The sequence below is a fragment of the Medicago sativa genome, chromosome 6, assembly GCF_051527215.1.
Source record: "Medicago sativa cultivar Bolivia chromosome 6, Bolivia_mono, whole genome shotgun sequence".
NCBI classification, from domain to species: Eukaryota; Viridiplantae; Streptophyta; class Magnoliopsida; order Fabales; family Fabaceae; genus Medicago; species Medicago sativa.
In genome coordinates this window covers 24197332-24219016 of record NC_140754.1, presented here as the reverse complement: position 1 = coordinate 24219016, position 21685 = coordinate 24197332, and the positions used below count along the sequence as shown (strand labels likewise).

The window sequence follows — 21685 nt, the reverse complement described above, 5'->3', positions numbered from 1 at the left end:
AGATGCAAAGATGGCAACCAAAGATGATTTTGAAGAAAAAGAAGAAGTCAACACATGAGTAAAGACAAACACAAGAAGTGAAGAGGTAAGAAATTCTAATCCTTATCTTTTATATAAAGTGTTTAATAATATCTCATATGACTCATGCATTTTATCTTAAAAGTATGAACTTTTAAAATAATAATTTTTCTTGTAAAAAGAAAGAAAATGTGAAACTACTAATCTTGAATGAAATATCTCAAAACCATTCAAAAATTGTAGCACTATCATTTTAATATATTTGAGAAACATAAGATTCTCAATGAGCAAAAATTGTAAGATTTATAAAAGTACGAATTTTTGAAACAAAATGTTATTTTGAAAAGGGAAGTAATATTTTGAAAAAGGACATAACCCACTTTCTAAAGTCTCGTTAAACCTTTCAAAAATGTTGGGTTAGGATTCATAACCTATCACAAACGGAAAGTGAGAAGGTAATTGAAAAATGTTCACTTTGAAAAAGAATTCAAATTCGAACCCGTATATTTCTCTTTAAAAAGAAACTTGAGAAAAATCCTCATTTCAAAAAGACATTTTTTATCCTAAATTAGATTGGTCTCAAAAGGTTGAGATTGGTAAAACATGATGTTCTTATTACAACAAATCGATTATCTTAAATCGAATGTGGTCATAAGAAAGAATCTCTCAAAAAGAGAAACACTAACCTTCAAGGACCCAAAGTAATATGGGTACCAAAAGCTTTGTCAATCCGTGATGCGGGAATATTTGCTTCCAAGATTATATGTGGAGAAAATGTTCAAACACTAGAAGATAAGCAAATGGGATTTGCAACTAGTTTTGATCACAACACGGATGATCTAAAACTCGACCTCAACACCGATGTGTTTCAAGATCTTTGGGAAAAACAGTTCAGATCGTTCAAGAAACATCCGAAATGGAAGATAAGAATGTTCACGTGTACGCAAATCAAAATGTTCAAGAAAATGCTCTTGATGCTAAAGCTACTCAATTCGAAAAAATTGAAAGCTTCAAAGTCCATCCCTCTCGTTTTCAAGCAAGAACAAGAAGACTTCTCATATTCTATATGAATTGGATTTCACACTCACATTCAAGCATTTTAAGATGTCTCTGAAAAAGTGAAGTGTATGAGAAAGATTATCAAATCTTTAACATAAAGAATTTGACAACAATGAGGATTTTCCAACAATGGATCAAGACATCCCCGAAGAAACCTTCAAAGAAGTTGTAGACATTGCTAAGGAAGCCGTTCGTAAAGTTGATGAAACTCGAATTTTGAACAACGTCAAAAGGAAGTTGATGTTGCTAAGAATGGAAGTCGGCAAGTTAAAGCAATACCTCAAATATTGAAGATTGCAACCAATAAGGTTTGGGAAGCCGATGCAACTACCGAAACATGAATTTAAAAAGTTGAAGCAAGATGGAACTCGGAAAATTGATGAAGTTCCCGCAAAACAACTTCGAAAGTAAATGAAATTGAAAAAGCTTCGAAAAATTCCTCGAAAGCTAACAAAGCTAGAAGCCTTTATTGGAGAAGAATCCTTTAAATCTTCTACCGCCGAAACAATTTCAAAATCTGAAGTGATGTTACAAACATCATGAGTGAACTCCAGTTTGATAAACAATAAATTGTTCTAGAATCCGATGAGGATGAGCTAGCCGGAAATCAAGGCTGGATGTTTCAAAATCTGAAGTGATGTTACAAACATCATGAGCTCAGAACCTCAATGCAAGTGTCTTTAAGGACTCTCAGATGAAAAATGATGAAACAATTCCTTCAACTCAAGTTCAGAATGTTCAAGGAAACATTCTTCATAAACAAAGCATTTCATCCGTTGATCATATGTCCGAAACATCCGGATATGTTAAAAGACAATCGAGATCGTAAAGTTGGAAAGACTAAAAAGAAGAGAAGGCTACCGATGATTAAACTCGCTTCAAAAGGACATCCTTATTGATGCTTGGAGTTCTCCATCCAAATGAGAAAGTATTTCAAAGAAAGAGAAGCATGCTCTCTTCATTGAATCTCAAAGTAAGGAACATCATCCTATAAGGTACACATTTATTTGCACTATAATAAATATGATGATTGAATGCATGTTTAATATGTGCTTATATCAAATGTTTAAACTTAAATGCAATAATTGTTTCATACTTTGTTCATACTCCTTTCATGATGGTATGATACTCATTTACAAGCACAAGTCATAATTGATGTTTAAAATCATTACATGACGTCTTATGCTTTAAATGTGTTACATCAATTTGTGAATACTTATCTTTTCATTTGAAATAAATGATTACGATACATTTCTATACGAGTTATTAACATGAGTTGTAAACTAAATCATCATTAGTGTTAAATAATTGATAGGAAGATTTATGTTTAATCATAAATGTTGAATCATGATTTAAAACATAAAAAATGTCTTAATTTGTCAAACTTCGAATAATCTGAAATGTGAAGACATTCTCTTGATTTTAATATGGTTTATGATAATACCATTCCTCAAACATGATCTCAAATGAATCTTATGTTTGAATTTCTCATTAGAAGATTTTTATACTTGATCTTCATTTTGATGTTATGTGTGATCTTGTTATAATCTTAAAAAATTGCTCTAAGGTTTGCATAATTTGTTGTTAAAAATGTGTTGGCCTTGCTTTGAGCATGAAAGTTTGCTTTAAGCATTGTTAAATAATTATCTTACTTTAAATGCAAAAGTTAAAGATAAAGATGGTGTTGTAAACATCATGGCATATCAATATGTGCTAGATTTCAAACATGTGCAAAAGAATCTCATTTAACTCCAGTTAAAATGATTTTTAGAAATCTAGTAGGTACTACCGATCTTGGCCTTTGGTATAGAAAAGGTTCTTGTTTTGATCTTGTAGAATATTGAGATGCTAATTATGCTGGAGACAAAGTTGAGAAGAAGAGTACAAGTGGCTCTGTCAATTCTTGGGATAAGCATTAATTGAATGGTCTTGACACCATTGCATTCTCCACAACCGAAGCCGAGTATTTATCTGCGCTAGTTGTTGCTCTCAAATTTTGTGGGTAAGAAATCGGTTGCAAAATTACTCACTAAGGTACACAAGTACTCCTATTTTTTTGTGCAAATACAAGTGCAATTAATCTTTCTAAGAATCCTATTTAGTATTCTAGGTCTAAACATATTGAAATAAAGCATCATTTCATTAGAGACCATGATCAGGAAAAGAATATTGCATTGAGCTTTGTTGATACCGAAAATCAACTAGCTGATTTTTTTCACAAAATCCCTTGTTGAGGATAGATTCAATTTTCTTAAAGAAAAATTGTTAATCATGAAAAATCTCAATAAAGATTGATTACGGATCACTAAGGGTCTTAGACTAAACCCCTTGATGTCATCTCGATGCAAATCGATAGATCTATCTCAATCGAACATTCATCGAATGTTCCCGAGCTTAGAATGTTCCCGAGTTCGAATGTTTATCGTGTCGAATGTTCATAAAGATCGAATGTTCAAAACTCCGAAATTCGGGTCGAAATCTCATGCGTGAGATTTTGTGTTGATTTTCTCCGTAAATCCTTCTATAATCTTAAGCATTTAATGCTTGGTAATAAGGAGTTACATTTAAGGTTTAACCACCATGTAAAACCTTAATCGTAACGCCCCATTTTCCATAACGTTAGAAAATGGTGTTACGTCTTAATACTTAAGTGTCTAATGCGAATTAAGTTCATAAAACTTACTTTTACTAGTAAATTAATTTGGTTACCGAAAATTTAATTTAAATAAATATCTTTCTTGCATTTTTTTTAAATAAAAGTCTTAGCTCTTGATCGAAAAACATAAAAATAAATAAAACACAAGGATATAAAATATGCATCAATATATTCTACACGACGTTAATTATCTTGCCCTTAGGCTTACATACTCGTGCTTGTCGGGGTTAGTTAGATATTTTACAAACACCTGCAAGTTAAAGTACGTCATATTTAAGTCAAACTAATTAAACATAATGAGAGATAACTAGTTTTTCGATTCCTATGGTTGTCCTACTTATTCCCGTGCATATCGGTGTTTGGGACACCATATCCAATTCCCAACCGCATCTCCTATTTCCTCCAGACACTCAATCCTTCGGTTCCCCGAGTGACTCAATGACTTCCCCGACATTATCTCGCAAATTGTAAGGGTGAAATACTCGCACACAAGGTTAACTAAATGCTTAATAATATTACATGATGATATATAATATTTTATAGTTACATATAATGTTTTTCAAATAAAGAAATATATAACAAAATTATACATGTAATTTCTTTCACTATTAAATCCTACAAAAATTTAAATAACCACATAGAAATTAAATAATCACAAGAAAATATAAATCAATTGAGAACACAAAAATTTATGGCAATCACGCACATCAAAGTTAGTCAAAAACAAAGATCACTTAACACTTTATCATAATCAATACAAAGTTTATAGTTTTGACTTGTTAGTAGCATCTTGGTTAAACCTACTCCATGGAGACCTCTATTATGAGTGTAAGGCCGTCTCAACTCGCCATAACATGATTGTTTGCAATGAGTAGATATACAATCTCTACTCCAACCATTCGGCCCGATCGCCGCACCTTATTATAGATAGTCCCGCACAACAGGTATCACCTGCGTCGGGTATTATGATTTCCTCCAGTTAGAGAAGCTATCAATAAATATTGGTAGGAGTTCAAAACGCCCGTGATCCCTGAAGGTCCGTAGTCGACCCAACCGAACCTATCCTCGTCTTATATACGTTATCGTATTATAAGAAACAACTCCGTATTACTCTTTACAAAAATTATTATTTTTGTAAATCTTCAACACAATCGTTTTCATCAACAATCAACTTAACAATTTAATTGTCAAAAGTCATAAATGTACCTTAAGAGAAATTTCTTCAAATAAAATTAATAATAATAACTGTGAGTTAGTTATAAGATAAATAAATTAAGAAAAATATATTATATATACTTACAATACCACGTTTAACCGATTACTTATCATATATATATGCATGCATAATATTTAGAATGTTTTCTAGAATTTCTTCTTTCTACTTACTGTCCATTTCAATAAATAATATAAATAATCAAATTTGCTCATTAATAATATATATTTAAAACAGATTAATACTACAATTAAATACACAAATTTTCTTAATCTCATGTGATAATATAAATATATATCTTGGGCGTTCTCTAAAGTATATCCCCTTACCTTTCGGCTTTTCAAAACTTGAGTAATCACCTTCTTCAACACCTAATTACTCATCAAAATAATTATCTCTTAACTAACTATCATTGAAATAAACACTAAAATTATTAAATGCTAAAAGTTAAGGTAATTTTAATAATTATAGAGTTGACCATAAATTTGGAACGTAACAACATTAACATTGAAAAAATTCTAGAGACAATTTTCCAATAGCTATAATGAACTAGTTTAATCAATTTTTACTAGTTTTAATCCAATCTTCCAGTAAATAATTATGAGTTATCAAAACTTTTAAAAATAACTTCTAATACCTACTATTTTATTTTTATAGTTTCTAGTGTCTAATTTATAAACAAAAACATCAACGGTAGATTATTTCATTTATCTATATCAATAGATACAACTTAATTAAATCTACATAATTAATATAATCAAGTGTTTAAACTCCTAAATTTAATAAATAATTTCTTGTTACTAATAAAAAAATGACTATTCCCTTTTAATCAGCTCTATCACTAAATATGGCTAAGTTAAAACATAACTCATTTCATTTTATTTTATTTGTGAGGATCTAGTGAGATTTATAGTTTTGGTTCTCTATGGCATAGGTAAAATATTAATTTTAACAAAAGTTTATTGAAAGACCAAACTATTTTCTAGTGGTTAGCTAAGTTACAAGAAAGAACTTTTTGGACAAAATAATACAAACAAAACAAAGGAATAAAAGAACTAGTTTGTTTTTGGATTATTAAACAAAGTAGTTTAAAAAAATAAAAGAGAACTAAGAATCACACCTTTGTTTTAGTTCTGCTTCGCTATTGCTATGCAGGTTTGTGATTTTACAAAGAGTGCAAGTGCCTATTTATAGGAAAACAAGTGAAAGGTTTTGTGGTGCAAAGAGTGCCACGTTTTCTTGCTAAAGGAATGTAAGGAATATACTTATGTTTATACTTCTGTAACATTCATGCATAGTGCCACGCCATTCACCAAATGAATAAGCCACGTTACCGATTCTTATCAATATACCGTACATTCTTATCCAATATTGTTTTTTAAAAAATCATAAATAATATAATTAATCATATAATTCAATCATATATATTTTTCTGGTTTCAAAAATATATTTATTTATTTATTTCGGTAATAAAATTTATACGGTCGAGCAAATCACCGTCCGAAATTTGGTAGAATTTTAAGCCGAAATTTTTAACATAACCTCGTTATAATATTATAGTACTAATATATAACATTATTTTTCCTAAATTCACTCTCTAGAAAAGAATTTAATTATCAGTTAATTCAGAGTAAAATACCGCAAAAACACACTAAATAATGCATAAACAAATAGGGTGTCACATTACTAACCCACTTAAAAAAAATTTCGTCCTCGAAATTGTATACCTCGAAATAAATATGGATATTGCAATCTCATATTATCCTCTAACTCCCACGTTGAATCTCCGGTTACTTGATCCCATAGAACTTTGACCAAGAAAATATGCTTCCCTCTTAGTTGTTTGACTCTTCTATCTTCGATCCTTACGGGAGACGTCTCGTATGACAAGTTCTCTTTTAACGGGACTTCATCGGGTTCAATTATGTGAGATGGATCAGGGACATACTTCCTTAATTGTGAAACATGCAACACATTGTGAATATTTGAAAGAAAAGGAGGTAAAGCAATTTGATAGGCTACCGGACCAATGCGACGAATAATTTGGTATGGCCCAATGAATTTTGGAGTGAGTTTTCCGGCCTTAATAGCTCTACCTACCCCGCCGTTGATGTGACTCTCGTAAATACATGTTCTCCTTCCCGAAATTCAAGAGGTCTTCTTCTCTCGATCGGAATAGATTTTACGTCCGCTTTGTGCAACCTTCATCTTCTCGCGAATTTGTTTAACTTTCTCGGTTGTCCGTTGAACAATTTCTAGTCCAAACATGATGCTCTCTCCATCTTGATACCAACACAACGGTGTCCGACATTTTCTCCCATACAAAGCTTCATAAGGTGCCATTCTTATGCTTCGAGTGGAAACTATTATTGTATGTAAACTCGATCAATGGTAGTAAATCGTCCCAACTCCTCTCTATTGTCTAGAACACATGCTCTCAACAAGTCTTCTAGAGATTGAATTGTTCTTTCGGTTTGTCCATCCGTCCGAGGGTGATACGCCGAACTTAATCTTAATTTTGTCCCCAATGCTTGTTGTAAACTCGCCAAAAGTGAGATGTAAATTTTGGATCTCGGTACGAAACAATACTTGAAGGTACCCCATGTAATCCGATGATTTCCTTGATATAAATCTCGGTTAACTTCTCCACATTGTAGTTAATATTTACCGGTAAGAAATGTGCCGATTTGGTCAGTCTATGATAACCCAAATTGAATCAAAATTATGTCGGGTTCTCGGCAATCCCACAACAAAATCCATCGAAATACTCTCCCACTTCCATTACGGAATGTCCAACGATTGAAGCATACCGGCTGGTCTTTGATGTTCCACTTTTGCTTTTTGGCATGTTAAACATGAAGCAACATACTCCGCCACTTGCTTTTTCATTCCCGGCCACCAAAACTTTAGCTTCAAATCTTGGTACATTTTGGTTGCTCCTGGATGAATACTCAATGTACTCTTATGTGCTTCGTCTAAAATTAGTTTCCTCATTTCTAAATTATTTGGGACACAAACTCTCCCATTACATCTCAAAATCCCATCGGTTCCAAACCGAATTTGTCGCTCTTTCTTCTCCTATCAATTTTCTTTTCTCTTGCAAATGCTCATCACTTTCTTGTTGTTGGCGAATATCTTCCATGAGTCCACTTGACACTTTGATCATTCCTAAGAAAATCTTTCCATCCGACAATTTCACATCAAGATTCAAATCTCGAAAATTTTCTATCAATTCTAGCTCTTTCGCCATCATTGCGAAATGTGAATTGCCTTCCGACTCAATGCGTCGGCTACAACGTTTGCTTTTCCGGGATGATAAAGTAAAGTAAAATCATAATCTTTGAGAAATTCAATCCAGCGTCTCTCGCCTCATGTTAAGCTCCTTTTGATCGAAAAGATACTTCAAACTTTTATGGTCACTAAAGACTTCAAATTTAGATCCATACAAATGATGTCTCCAAATTTTCAAGGCAAATACCACCGCAGCCTAGCTCCAAATCATGTGTAGGGTAGTTCCTCTCGTGAGTCTTCAATTGTCTTGAGGCGTAAGCTACAACTCTCTTTTGTTGCATAAGTACACAACCTAACCCTTGATGTGAAGCATCACGGTACACTTCATATGGTTCATCTGGTTGTGGTAAAACTAACACGGGTGATGTTGTCAAAAGTCTCTTCATTGTTTGAAAACTTTCTTCGCACTCTTTGGTCCATACAAATGGTTGATTCTTTCTTGTGAGTTGAGTTAATGGTGCTACTATCTTTGAGAATCCTTCAATAAACCTTCGATAATATCCGGCTAAACCAACAAAACTACGAATCTCGGTCACCGTTTGTGGTTGTTCCCATGAAAGTATCGTCTCCACTTTTGCAGGGGTCCACGCCTATACCATCCTTTGTAATCACGTGCCCCAAGAACTTAACCTCCTCAAGCCAAAATTCGCATTTTGACATTTTCGCATACAACTTCTTATCGTGTAAGATTTGCAAAACTTGACGCAAATGCTCTTTATGCTCCTCGTAGCTCTTAGAATATATGAGAATGTCATCGATAAAAACTACGACAAACTTATCGAGGAATGGATTAAAAATCCGGTTCATGTAGTCCATGAAGATAGCAGGTGCATTCGTCACTCCAAAAGGCATCACAAGATATTCATAATGTCCATAGCGAGTTCGAAATGCTTTTGGGTACATCCTCGCCCTTTACTCGATTTGGTGATATCGCGTCCTCAAATCTATCTTTGAGAAGACAACGGCTCCACGAAGTTGGTCCATCAAATCATCAATTCGTGGTAATGGATACTTGTTCTTGATTGTCACCTTGTTCATTGGCGATAGTCCACACAAAGTCTTGAGCCTCCATCCTTTTTCTTCACTAACAAGATCGGAGCTCCCCAAGGTGATACGCTTGGTCTAATGAACTCGTTTTGACAACAGATCTTCAAGTTGGGTTTTTAATTCCGCCGGCTCGGTAGGTGACATTCTATATGGTGCGATGGAGATCGGACCTGATCTAGGGATTAGATCGATCGAAAACTCGATATCCCTTACCGGGGGTAAACCAGGAACATCTTCTCGGAAATACTTCCGGAAAATCATTCACTATTGGGACATGGTTCAAAACGTTTTCTCTCGCAACTTCTATAGAAGATAATAACATGTACCCTTGAGCTCCTTCTTTTGAAGAAGTTATATCATGATTAGCAGATATAAGCTCGAATTCTCGGAATCAGGAAACACTACCGTTTTACGTGCACAAGCCTAAAAAGATATGGTTGAAAGATAACCAATCCATGCCTAAAATCACATCTAATTGTGTTAAAGGCAAACATATCAAGTCAACAAGAAATTTCCTATTGTGGATGACAAGAGGACATTTTAAACAAATAGCATTTGCAACTATGGGTTTAGCGGTTGCGGTAGAAATGATTAAATCAAAAGGCAAGTGGTGTTATAAACAAACTCAATTGTTTCACACGATCTATTGAGATAAAAGAATGAGTTGCTCCGAGAATCGAATAGTACGGTTAAGAGATTACCCGTCATATCGCAACTACCTTGTATAAGATCTTTAGATTGAGAAGCCTCAACACCACTTAGAGTATAAACCCTTCCTTTCTCCTTTGGCCTTGCAGCTCTCACATTGTTCACCACGGGTTCAACTTTATTGTTCCCGCATTCCCTAGCCATGTGTCCTATATCCCCACATTTGAAACACTTTATTCCCGTTTCCGGACAAGTGTTAGCCAAATGATCTTGTTTTCCACATTTGTAGCACCTTCGAGTGAGTTCTTGATTCGGTTTTGGTTTGATCCATTTCCAATGGCCGATGTAACCGGACGATAGGGTCGCCGATTCGATTATTACTCGCGAGTTCGAGAGTAAGGCTTTTTATACGACAGGCTTTCCTTTATGATTCCACCCTTGAGTTGGATATTTAGACCTAGATGGTCCACCCACACTTCCTCGATTGATTCCACCTTCCTTCATTGCTTCTATCTTCCCGCATTTTTCTACAAGTGGTTGGAATTGACGAATTTCTAGTGGCAAGACAGATTCTTTGATGCTATGCTTCAAACTCCACCTTCAAATCGTTCACATAGCCAATCTTCATCCACTTGGTCCCGAAAGAAACGAAAATATTTTGCCAACGACTCAAACTTTGCCGCATATTCTCCAATCGTCATTCCTCCTTGTTTCAGTGTCGAAATTCTTGTTCCTTTGCAGTCCTAGCACTTCTAGGAAAATACTTGTCGAGAAATTTCGTACGAAATATTTCCCAAATAATATCTTGATTGTTAGCTTCAATCATCTTGTGAGTTCCTTTCCACCGGTATTCGGCATCTCCCAATAGTAAGTAAGATGCATATGTTACCTTTACTTCGTCGGGACATCTCAACACGGTGAATATCTTTTCTATCTCTTGGATCCATAAGTCGGCTTTCTCTGGTTCGGTCTCTCCAAGAAATTGTGGAGGATCGTGACGTCCGAAATCTACCAATCCTTTATTTTCGGCGTTTTGTTCTTCCCTTTGTTGCTTTCGAATATCCCTTTCAGCCTTTGCAAAGAAGCTTTGTTCTCGCAATGGTTGTCGCCATTTCGCCATAGCTTGAATAGCTCTTCCCATACCTCCTTCGGTATTGCTTGCCTCTCCGTTTTCGGCTTCTATATGATTATTTCTACGACTCATTGGGTTCCTAAAAGTCCTAATTGGTTAGAACCTAATTATTAAATAATATAACAATCTATACAAAGTTAGTACAAACAAACGCAATTAGTACGGACATCCTCTAACGTTCCCGAAAGAATCAACCGTGCTCGATACCACTAATGTAACGCCCCATTTTCCATAACGTTAGAAAATGGTGTTACGTCTTAATACTTAAGTGTCTAATGCGAATTAAGTTCATAAAACTTACTTTTACTAGTAAATTAATTTGGTTACTAAAAATTTAATTTAAATAAATATCTTTCTTGCATTTTTTTAAATAAAAGTCTTAGCTCTTGATCGAAAAACATAAAAATAAATAAAACACAAGGATATAAAATATGCATCAATATATTCTACACGACGTTAATTATCTTGCCCTTAGGCTTACATACTCGTGCTTGTCGGGGTTAGTTAGATATTTTACAAACACCCGCAAGTTAAAGTACGTCATATTTAAGTCAAACTAATTAAACATAATGAGAGATAACTAGTTTTTCGATTCCTATGGTTGTCCTACTTATTCCCGTGCATATCGGTTGTTTGGGACACCATATCCAATTCCCAACCGCATCTCCTATTTCCTCCGGACACTCAATCCTTCGGTTCCCGAGTGACTCAATGACTTCCCCGACATTATCCGCAAATTGTAAGGGTGAAATACTCGCACACAAGGTTAACTAAATGCTTAATAATATTACATGATGATATATAATATTTTATAGTTACATATAATGTTTTTCAAATAAAGAAATATATAACAAAATTATACATGTAATTTCTTTCACTATTAAATCCTACAAAAATTTAAATAACCACATAGAAATTAAATAATCACAAGAAAATATAAATCAATTGAGAACACAAAAATTTATGGCAATCACGCACATCAAAGTTAGTCAAAAACAAAGATCACTTAACACTTTATCATAATCAATACAAAGTTTATAGTTTTGACTTGTTAGTAGCATCTTGGTTAAACCTACTCCATGGAGACCTCTATTATGAGTGTAAGGCCGTCTCAACTGCCATAACATGATTGTTTGCAATGAGTAGATATACAATCTCTACTCCAACCATTCCGGCCCGATCGCCGCACCTTATTATAGATAGTCCCGCACAACAGTATCACTGCGTCGGGTATTATGATTTCCTCCGGTTAGAGAAGCTATCAATAAATATTGGTAGGAGTTCAAAACGCCGTGATCCCCGAAGGTCCGTAGTCGACCCAACCGAACCTATCCTCGCCTTATATACGTTATCGTATTATAAGAAACAACCTCGTATTACTCTTTACAAAAATTATTATTTTTGTAAATCTTCAACACAACCGTTTTCATCAACAATCAACTTAACAATTTAATTGTCAAAAGTCATAAATGTACCTTAAGAGAAATTTCTTCAAATAAAATTAATAATAATAACCGTGAGTTAGTTATAAGATAAATAAATTAAGAAAAATATATTATATATACTTACAATACCACGTTTAACCGATTACTTATCATATATATATGCATGCATAATATTTAGAATGTTTTCTAGAATTTCTTCTTTCTACTTACTGTCCATTTCAATAAATAATATAAATAATCAAATTTGCTCATTAATAATATATATTTAAAACAGATTAATACTACAATTAAATACACAAATTTTCTTAATCTCATGTGATAATATAAATATATATCTTGGGCGTTCTCTAAAGTATATCCCCTTACCTTTCAGGCTTTTCAAAACTTGAGTAATCACCTTCTTCAACACCTAATTACTCATCAAAATAATTATCTCTTAACTAACTATCATTGAAATAAACACTAAAATTATTAAATGCTAAAAGTTAAGGTAATTTTAATAATTATAGAGTTGACCATAAATTTGGAACGTAACAACATTAACATTGAAAAAAATTCTAGAGACAATTTTCCAATAGCTATAATGAACTAGTTTAATCAATTTTTACTAGTTTTAATCCAATCTTCCAGTAAATAATTATGAGTTATCAAAACTTTTAAAAATAACTTCTAATACCTACTATTTTATTTTTATAGTTTCTAGTGTCTAATTTATAAACAAAAACATCAACGGTAGATTATTTCATTTATCTATATCAATAGATACAACTTAATTAAATCTACATAATTAATATAATCAAGTGTTTAAACTCCTAAATTTAATAAATAATTTCTTGTTACTAATAAAAAAATGACTATTCCCTTTTAATCAGCTCTATCACTAAATATGGCTAAGTTAAAACATAACTCATTTCATTTTATTTTATTTGTGAGGATCTAGTGAGATTTATAGTTTTGGTTCTCTATGGCATAGGTAAAATATTAATTTTAACAAAAGTTTATTGAAAGACCAAACTATTTTCTAGTGGTTAGCTAAGTTACAAGAAAGAACTTTTTGGACAAAATAATACAAACAAAACAAAGGAATAAAAGAACTAGTTTGTTTTTGGATTATTAAACAAAGTAGTTTAAAAAATAAAAGAGAACTAAGAATCACACCTTTGTTTTAGTTCTGCTTCGCTATTGCTATGCAGGTTTGTGATTTTACAAAGAGTGCAAGTGCCTATTTATAGGAAAACAAGTGAAAGGTTTTGTGGTGCAAAGAGTGCCACGTTTTCTTGCTAAAGGAATGTAAGGAATATACTTATGTTTATACTTCTGTAACATTCATGCATAGTGCCACGCCATTCACCAAATGAATAAGCCACGTTACCGATTCTTATCAATATACCGTACATTCTTATCCAATATTGTTTTTTAAAAAATCATAAATAATATAATTAATCATATAATTCAATCATATATATTTTTCTGGTTTCAAAAATATATTTATTTATTTATTTCGGTAATAAAATTTATACGCCGAGCAAATCACCGTCCGAAATTTGGTAGAATTTTAAGCCGAAATTTTTAACATAACCTGTTATAATATTATAGTACTAATATATAACATTATTTTTCCTAAATTCACTCTCTAGAAAAGAATTTAATTATCAGCTTAATTCAGAGTAAAATACCGCAAAAACACACTAAATAATGCATAAACAAATAGGGTGTCACATTAACTATCAAATCAACCAATCCCCTTTCACTTTTTAAAACGGCTACTTTTCTCTCTCTCCCCGTCCGTTCCATTTTTCCTCCTTCCCAATGAAACTGCTACTTTTCTTCTTTCTTGTCACGTTGCATGTTTGGTCTATATAATCAAGGTAACAACTCGATTATTTCACATCTACTTCAAATCCAAACTTCTTGCTTCTCATTCCCAACAATTTCAAATCACTTTGTTCTTCATTTTTGCGAAGAAATATGGCGAGAACCAAAACCACTTCAAAGTTCTCCGATGATGAAACAAATCAAGTGGAACGTTCTCAATCATCACCATCAAACGCCGCCGTCGGTCAATCCTCTCGATCAACAACCTTTGAGTGAAACTCCCTTGCACACCGATCTTCCGGATGTGATTATCCCCTTTTGATCCACCCAAATCTTCAAAATCAAAATCTTCTAAGAAACCCATTACCAAACCTAAACCCATTCCTACGAGACGATCAACTAGGATGAAGAAATCTTCAAAGGAACTAAAGGTCTCTCATGTGAATCGGTCTCGATGAAGAGAAAAGGACAGATTCAAGTGATGATGAAAAAGTATAAGATTACGAAGAGGAAATTGAAGAAGATCTGAAGAAGAATTAGAAGTCCCCGAAGAGGAAGATGAAGAGAAAATAGAAGAGGACTCGAACAAACTCTCATTGAGATGGTTAAGGCTGCAAGAAAGACCTACAAGAAGGGAAAGAAAGTTGCTTCTCCTTCAGAGGAAAAACCTTCATCTCAAAGATGATGGTGAAAATGCTGCAGAAGTAGATGAAGAAGATGTAGAGGCCGATGAAGAAGAAGCTTCTTCTAAAAAGCATGGCAAAGGAAAGGATATTGCCAAGGTTGCTGCAGTTATAAGGGCTCAAAGAGCAGAAGATTGCTCTCGGACCAATAAGCAGTAACAAAATACTTTGAGTTTGGAAGCTTGGAAACAAAGGGGTGGAATCTCGAACGAGTTCACCGATCCACAAGGATGGACAGACTTTGTATCCCTACAAGAGCATACCTATGAAGATCCGGTTAGAGAGTTCTACACCAACTTGACAAAGGAAGCGAGAAGAAGAATGAAAATGAGAACTTTCTCATCTCATCCGTCAAGGGTATTCAAATCACCGTAACTCAAGACTTTCTCTCTGAAGCCTTGAAAATCCCAAATGAAAGTAATAAGATGTTTTCTTGTTCATGGTACAATGATGTTAGAGTTAATCGTAATCAACTCATAGTCAAATACACCAAAGAAAATCACACCTTTAACTCCACAAATCTAGAGGATGTCCCAAAAATCCTTCACAACATGGTTAGACATACCCTAGTACCCAAGTGTGGCTCTTTTGATGTTGTCTACGATATGGACCTATGCATCATCTACCACCTCATGAACAAAACCAAGCCGAACCTTTGCTTCATCATCATTCAACATATGATTGATTCCCGTTTAGCCTACAAACAAACAAATTGCGGGGTTACCCTATGGAATGCACCTAACCCCCATCTTTCAGAAAGCAAAAGTACCTCTTGAGGGAGAAAAACGTAGGCTTGACTTCATGAAGTTCACATCAAAGACTTTAGGTCAACTTCGCATCACCACCTCAAATATGTCATCCTTCACAACTTCCGGAACTTCGGGTCCGCTAAGAGGACTTATAATAAGAATGTTCGTAAAACCAGAAAGAAGAGAAAGGTAGAGGAAATCGAGAGATGAATCTCCTAAGAATGAAGAAACCAGACCTCCCTCTCCACCAGAGTTGGAGATATTCCCCGAAGTCTCCAAGCTTGCAAAGGAGATAGTTGAAGAATGAAGCTCTCAATTCAAAACTTTGCTTGGAGAGTCATTAACCGAAGATGATGCTCGAAGGATAATGATGCATCTCTTCAAAGGGAAGCCGAGAATGTTAAGCAAGCTATTGAGGCTCATAAAGGTATACCTCAAACTGCCGATGGAAACTCGTTGATCTAGATCAAAGAGTTGAAGAAAATACCGAGAAGGAAACTCGTAATGTAGATGAAGATACTCGGGAAGTGGCTGAGATATTAGCTTCAAACATGTCAATTGAGGGAGATGCTCAAGTTGAACAAGTGGAGTTCTCAACCGGGTTTGACCTTAACATTGAAGATGTCAATACCGACTTCAACAATGAAGTATTTCAAGATGGTCAGAATCAACTGTGGCTCAGAAGTTGTAATTCTTGAAGCTCGAATGTTGAAGTCTCTGCATTAGAAGGTTGAAGCTTCGCCGCCGAACCAGAGGTCGAATGTGCAAGTCGTCGAACCCATTCAAGCCGAAGAAAATTGTCCCTTTGTGGAAGTTGCTCCAATCGCCGAAGAAGCACAAACAGTTGATCGTAATGCTCAAGGTGCCGAGCCGAATCAACTATTTGCCGATCAACACATTGATCAAAATGCTTCTAATGAGCTCGTTATGTCACAGATCCAATGCCTTTGGCCTCTCGGATCTTTACCATCCGAAGAAGTTCGACGTATGGCTCGCATGGCTCGAATGTTAACCTCTCTTCTTCTACCATGGGGTCCGTGGCCGGTGCAAGCAACTTTTTGGTCTACGATCTTGCCACTCCAAACACCATTCCCTCATACACTCCACCACCACCACCTATGAAAATCACCTCCACAAGCAAGCTTCCCAACATGGCCGCTCTATTTGAATCCCTTAATACCTTTGTGATCGCCAACAAAGAGAAGGCCGAAGCTTCGGTGCCGCTCCACCTCGCTCCTCCCTCTAAGCCTTCAAGGGCTGAGAAGCCGGCCTCTAGGGCACTCGTGGTCTCTACCAAGACTCACAAAATTATATGTGCACCGGCTGATTGACCGTCAAAGTCCATGCTCCCGGTTTGGCCATTCCCTGGACCAACCTTTGCCGACCAATCCATCTTTGATGAAGAACCATCCTATGATTCCGGGGACTCTTCTCCCCGAATCTTTTTATGTCATTCCTCCCTATCCTTTTTGCAGATGACTAAAGGGGGAGAAACTTTAGGATTTAAGGTCTTAAGTTTTTCTTAGTTGTAGGCCCTAAGTAGGTCTAGTGATCAATAGTTATTGGAGTTTAGAAACTTCACCTTTTGTTTGATCACCTGCTATGAATTTCTTTTTTGTTTTGAACCATAAATATCATGTAATGTACTTCATGTTTATATCAATGAATGAATGTTGATTTTGGTTCAATCTTGCATATTTTTATTTTTATGCAATATATTATGAAATTGAGGGGGCCTTTTTAAAGTTCTTAAAAACTCGCATAATGGATTATAAAAATGAGGGGGAGCATTAAAATAAATTTTCAAGCTATGTTATTCTTCATATATATAATCAAAATCCTTAATCCTAAATCATAGGTTTATCATCTTCAAAAAGGGGGAGATTGTTGAGGCAAAATCCCTAATTTATTTTAAAGATAATAAACCAATATGATTAAAGAATTAATGGACTTTGATTAATTCCTTGGTATTTAACTTGTGCTCTTGAGTGTTTTACTAAGACAGGAACAATGTTTAAATCATACCAAGAATCAAGAAATCAAAGGACATTTGAATTCAAGATCTAACACCGAGATCGAAAGTTAGATCAGAATGTTGCTCAAAGATCGAATGTTCAAGCAGAGATCGAAGGTTGTTCTTAACAAGCCAAGAATCTCAAGAACATTGATCCAGGTTATGCAAGGCACATGTGACATGGATATATGTCCAGAAAAGTACATTTGCATGGATCAAGCAATAAAGGCATCTATGATGATTAAAGGATTAATGGACTTTGATAGTTATTGGTGTTTGTGCGTTCTTGAATGATTAACCAAGACACAAACAAAGTTTAAATCATACCAAGTTACAAGAAATCAAAGTACATTTGAATTCATGAACTAACTACGAAGTTCGAAAGTTAGTTCGAATGTTGTTCGAATCTTGATCGTAAAGTTGAACGTTCGATGGAAAGCCGAAGGGTGTTCATAAGCAAACCCAGATTCATCAAGAACGTGAAGAACATGCAAGTACACTTGACGTGAATAAAAGGTCCAGAAAAGTACAATTGCATGGATGTATCAACAAATAAAGGCATGAACAAAGATTTATGTCAAAAGGATCTTTAATGTTCATCCAAGACTATGAGCATTAAAGTACTAGGAATATTCCAATGTGAGTTTAATCCTAGATGTTGTATTCTCTCGCACTTCGGTCATGTCTCTACTATTAGGATTGATTACATCAAAAGTAGTCTTACAAATCATCCTAAAGTAAGAGCAAATGAAACATTCTAATGGTCGAATGTTCACTTCGCACATGCTTCCGGCCATGAAAAGTGTAGTTGGTAGAAAGAAAAAGGTAGCAAAAGGAGATCTTGCATCGAGATAACTTGTACTCGAACAAAATCAAGCAAATCTCCTAGAAGCATGGGCCCGAAGCCGCAGACCCACTATCCTCTCTTTCCCGCACAATATCCAAGGCAGATTTGAATCAAGCTTTATCCTACTTTTCCAGGCAACTTTTGATGCATGTGGAGAAGCTACTTTTTGGAGGATAAAACTCAAACAAATCTCACATCACGTGCCGGGCAAGCCCAGATATTCATCCAACATTCATCCATGATGAACCCGGATGAAGAACATCATGAATATCCAACATTCCGATGAAGAACACAAAGAACATTCCGATGTTCATCCCGGGAACTCAACAACATTCGATGGTCGAATGTTCACCCAATTTTCAAGTAAAAGCTTGTGGGGCCCAGGACACGTGGCATAACACCATTGGACACCCCGCAACGGCTATTTGAGCCCAAAGACTCTATAAATACAGATCTAAGGCTCAGAAAACTTGCACCAATGCAAAGCATACAAGAAACCATCTTAAATATGTTTGAAGCTTTAGCATTCGAATTGGTCATCACCGAAGGCTCTTTCTACCTTCTTTGTAGTGTAAACCAATTCTTTCTTATCTTGTTAAAGATAAGTTCTCCTTTCCTTCTTCTCCGAATTGATCATCACCGAAGGCTCTTTCTACCTTCTTTGTAGTATAAATCAATTCTCTTTGTTATCTCTTTCAAAGATAACTTCTTCTTCCCCCTCTTCTGTTTGTTCCTCAAACATTCAACCTCCAAACATCTTGTAAAGTCTCATCTAGCTTTAGGAGTACTAAAGTGTTAGTTTGGGCAAAAGGTGTAAAAGTCTAAGTGGGTAACTTAGCAAGAAGAAAAGAAAGTATCATCTAGCTTTTGGGGTACTAAAGTGTTAGTTTGAGCAAAGGTTGTAAAAGTCTAAGTGGGTAACTTAGCAACAAGGTGCAAGCCTCGCTGAGGCTTAGAGAACACAGAGTTGTAAGTGTTCGGGTGAACACAGATTGTAAGGTGCGGGATTTGAGAGGTTATCTCAAGCATCATAGTGGAAACTCTCACAAGATTGTGAGGAGTGGACTAACCCACATTGGGGGAACCACTATAAACTTCGTGTGTTGATTCTCTCTTCCCTATACTCTTTACTTACTGCAAACACAAACACACACAAACACATTTACGTTGTTAAACTTGTTTTTGCACTCGGACATCGAATGTTACAAGTCTCGCTATTAACTTAACCATTCCAAGTTTCCACTTGAGAATTACTTTTTATGTTACAGGATAATTTTTAAAGTGGTCACAATTCAAACCCCCCTTTCTTGTGACTATTTTATCCACTTCAAGGTCTTTGGTTTAGTACGTCTTATTAATGTGATGGATGTGGAAAAATTGTATAGAATTTGAATAATGTCTTCTTTGGTCATCTAAGGGTATAGGGGCTAATGTGGCATCAATCACGACCTTGGGGAGTGCAACCTGTTCAACCAAGCCAGGCCTCCAAAATGCATGGGCCTTAATATTTTTTATTGAATTCGCCCTTCCCCCAAAGACAAAACAATCGCGCTCGCCCTTGCGCTAGTTAACTAGCGCAAGTATAAAATAATGTGCAAGTTAACATACATGGCGTGAGTTAAGTGGCGCAGTGGCTACTTTTTTTTAATTTATTTACTATATTCAAATTATTTTATTTACTTTATTCTAAATTATTTTATTTACTTTATTCTAGATTATTTGTTCACTTTATTCTAAATTATTTATTTTCTAAATTATTTGTTCACTTTATTCTAAATTATTTATTTGCTATATTTTAATTTATTTATTCACTTAAAATAAATTCAAAATTAGAAAATAAATTCTAATTTATTTATGCATTTAAAATAAATTCTAAATTAGAAAATAAATTCGATTTTATTTATTCAATACATAATCATAAAAATAAAATAAATGCAAATATAAATACAAATAAAAAACAAAATTAATAAATATAACTCTCGTTTTATTAATATCAGTCAAACATTACAATAATCAATACATATATTTTATTTGAATTCACTAATCTATTTATTATCTTTTTTCCCTCTTGGAGTAAAAAGATATTTTTACCCTCTTCGGTATATAGCAATAGCTCTTCGGGAAAATAGTGATTAGTCTTGTTGGGGAAAAAGACATCAAGATCCCTTGAGGTAAATTTAAATTTGATTTCTTTTATACCCCCATGTTGATTCTTTTTACCCACGGTAAAAAGATTTTGGAAGTAAAAGTAAGCAAACCTAATTTTACCTCAAGGGATGATATCTTTTTCCCCAACCCGATCGACCACTATTTCCCCCAAGAGCTACTACTATATACCTAAAGGGGTATAAAGAGCCTAGAGACTATAGAAGCAAAAAAGAAGAAGAGAAAGAGGGGGAGAGAGTGGGAGGAAATAATGTGAGGAAAAGAGGAAGTTTGTGAGGGTATTTATAGGTAGGAATGAAAAAAAAAACCTAGGTTGTATATACAATAAATATGGTAAAAAAAAACGTGTAAAAGTGGTTAAAAACGTGTAAATTGAATGTTGAAAACCCGACCAAAGACCAAAAAACGTTTGTTCTTCGGTTCGACCACCGCCCAACTTGCGTGAGTTAACTCGCGCAAAGGCTCGGTGGTGTGTGACTTAAGTCACGCAGAGATTATAAGGTGTCGTGACTTAACTCACGCAAGGGTATATTTGGAAACCATGCCGGGCGCGAGCAAAATGTACCGGGGGACAAAAATCTTTTTTATTTCGTTTCATGTTTAGAAGTTCTTCGATTCGATATTTTAATGAAACTTAGCTACACGAGTTTTGTTATACGTTGCTTAATGCGTATTAGTAATTGCTTTTTAAAATTTCGGTGTATAATTGCTAATTTTGTTGAATGTTGCAAATATACGGTTCTAATATATGTAGAATGCCGAAATTTTTGTTATATGTTGAATGTTAAAAAAAATATAATTGTTAATTTTTTTATATGCCGGACGTTGTATGTTGACAAATTTTGGTATAAGTTGCTAATATATGCCTCCTAAATTTCAGGTCCTACATTTTTTTCTTTCAC

At 34.6% G+C, this 21685-nt stretch overlaps 1 long non-coding RNA gene across 1 annotated transcript; it reads right to left on the bottom strand.

Moving 5' to 3' along the window:
• Positions 1-5135: 5135 nt before the first annotated feature.
• On the bottom strand, positions 5136-6282 carry LOC146914066 (uncharacterized). Its single transcript, XR_015013841.1, has 2 exons — positions 6067-6282; positions 5136-5317 (listed from the first exon to the last, which is right to left on the bottom strand). It is a non-coding gene; the product is annotated as an uncharacterized LOC146914066 (long non-coding RNA).
• Positions 6283-21685: the final 15403 nt, after the last annotated feature.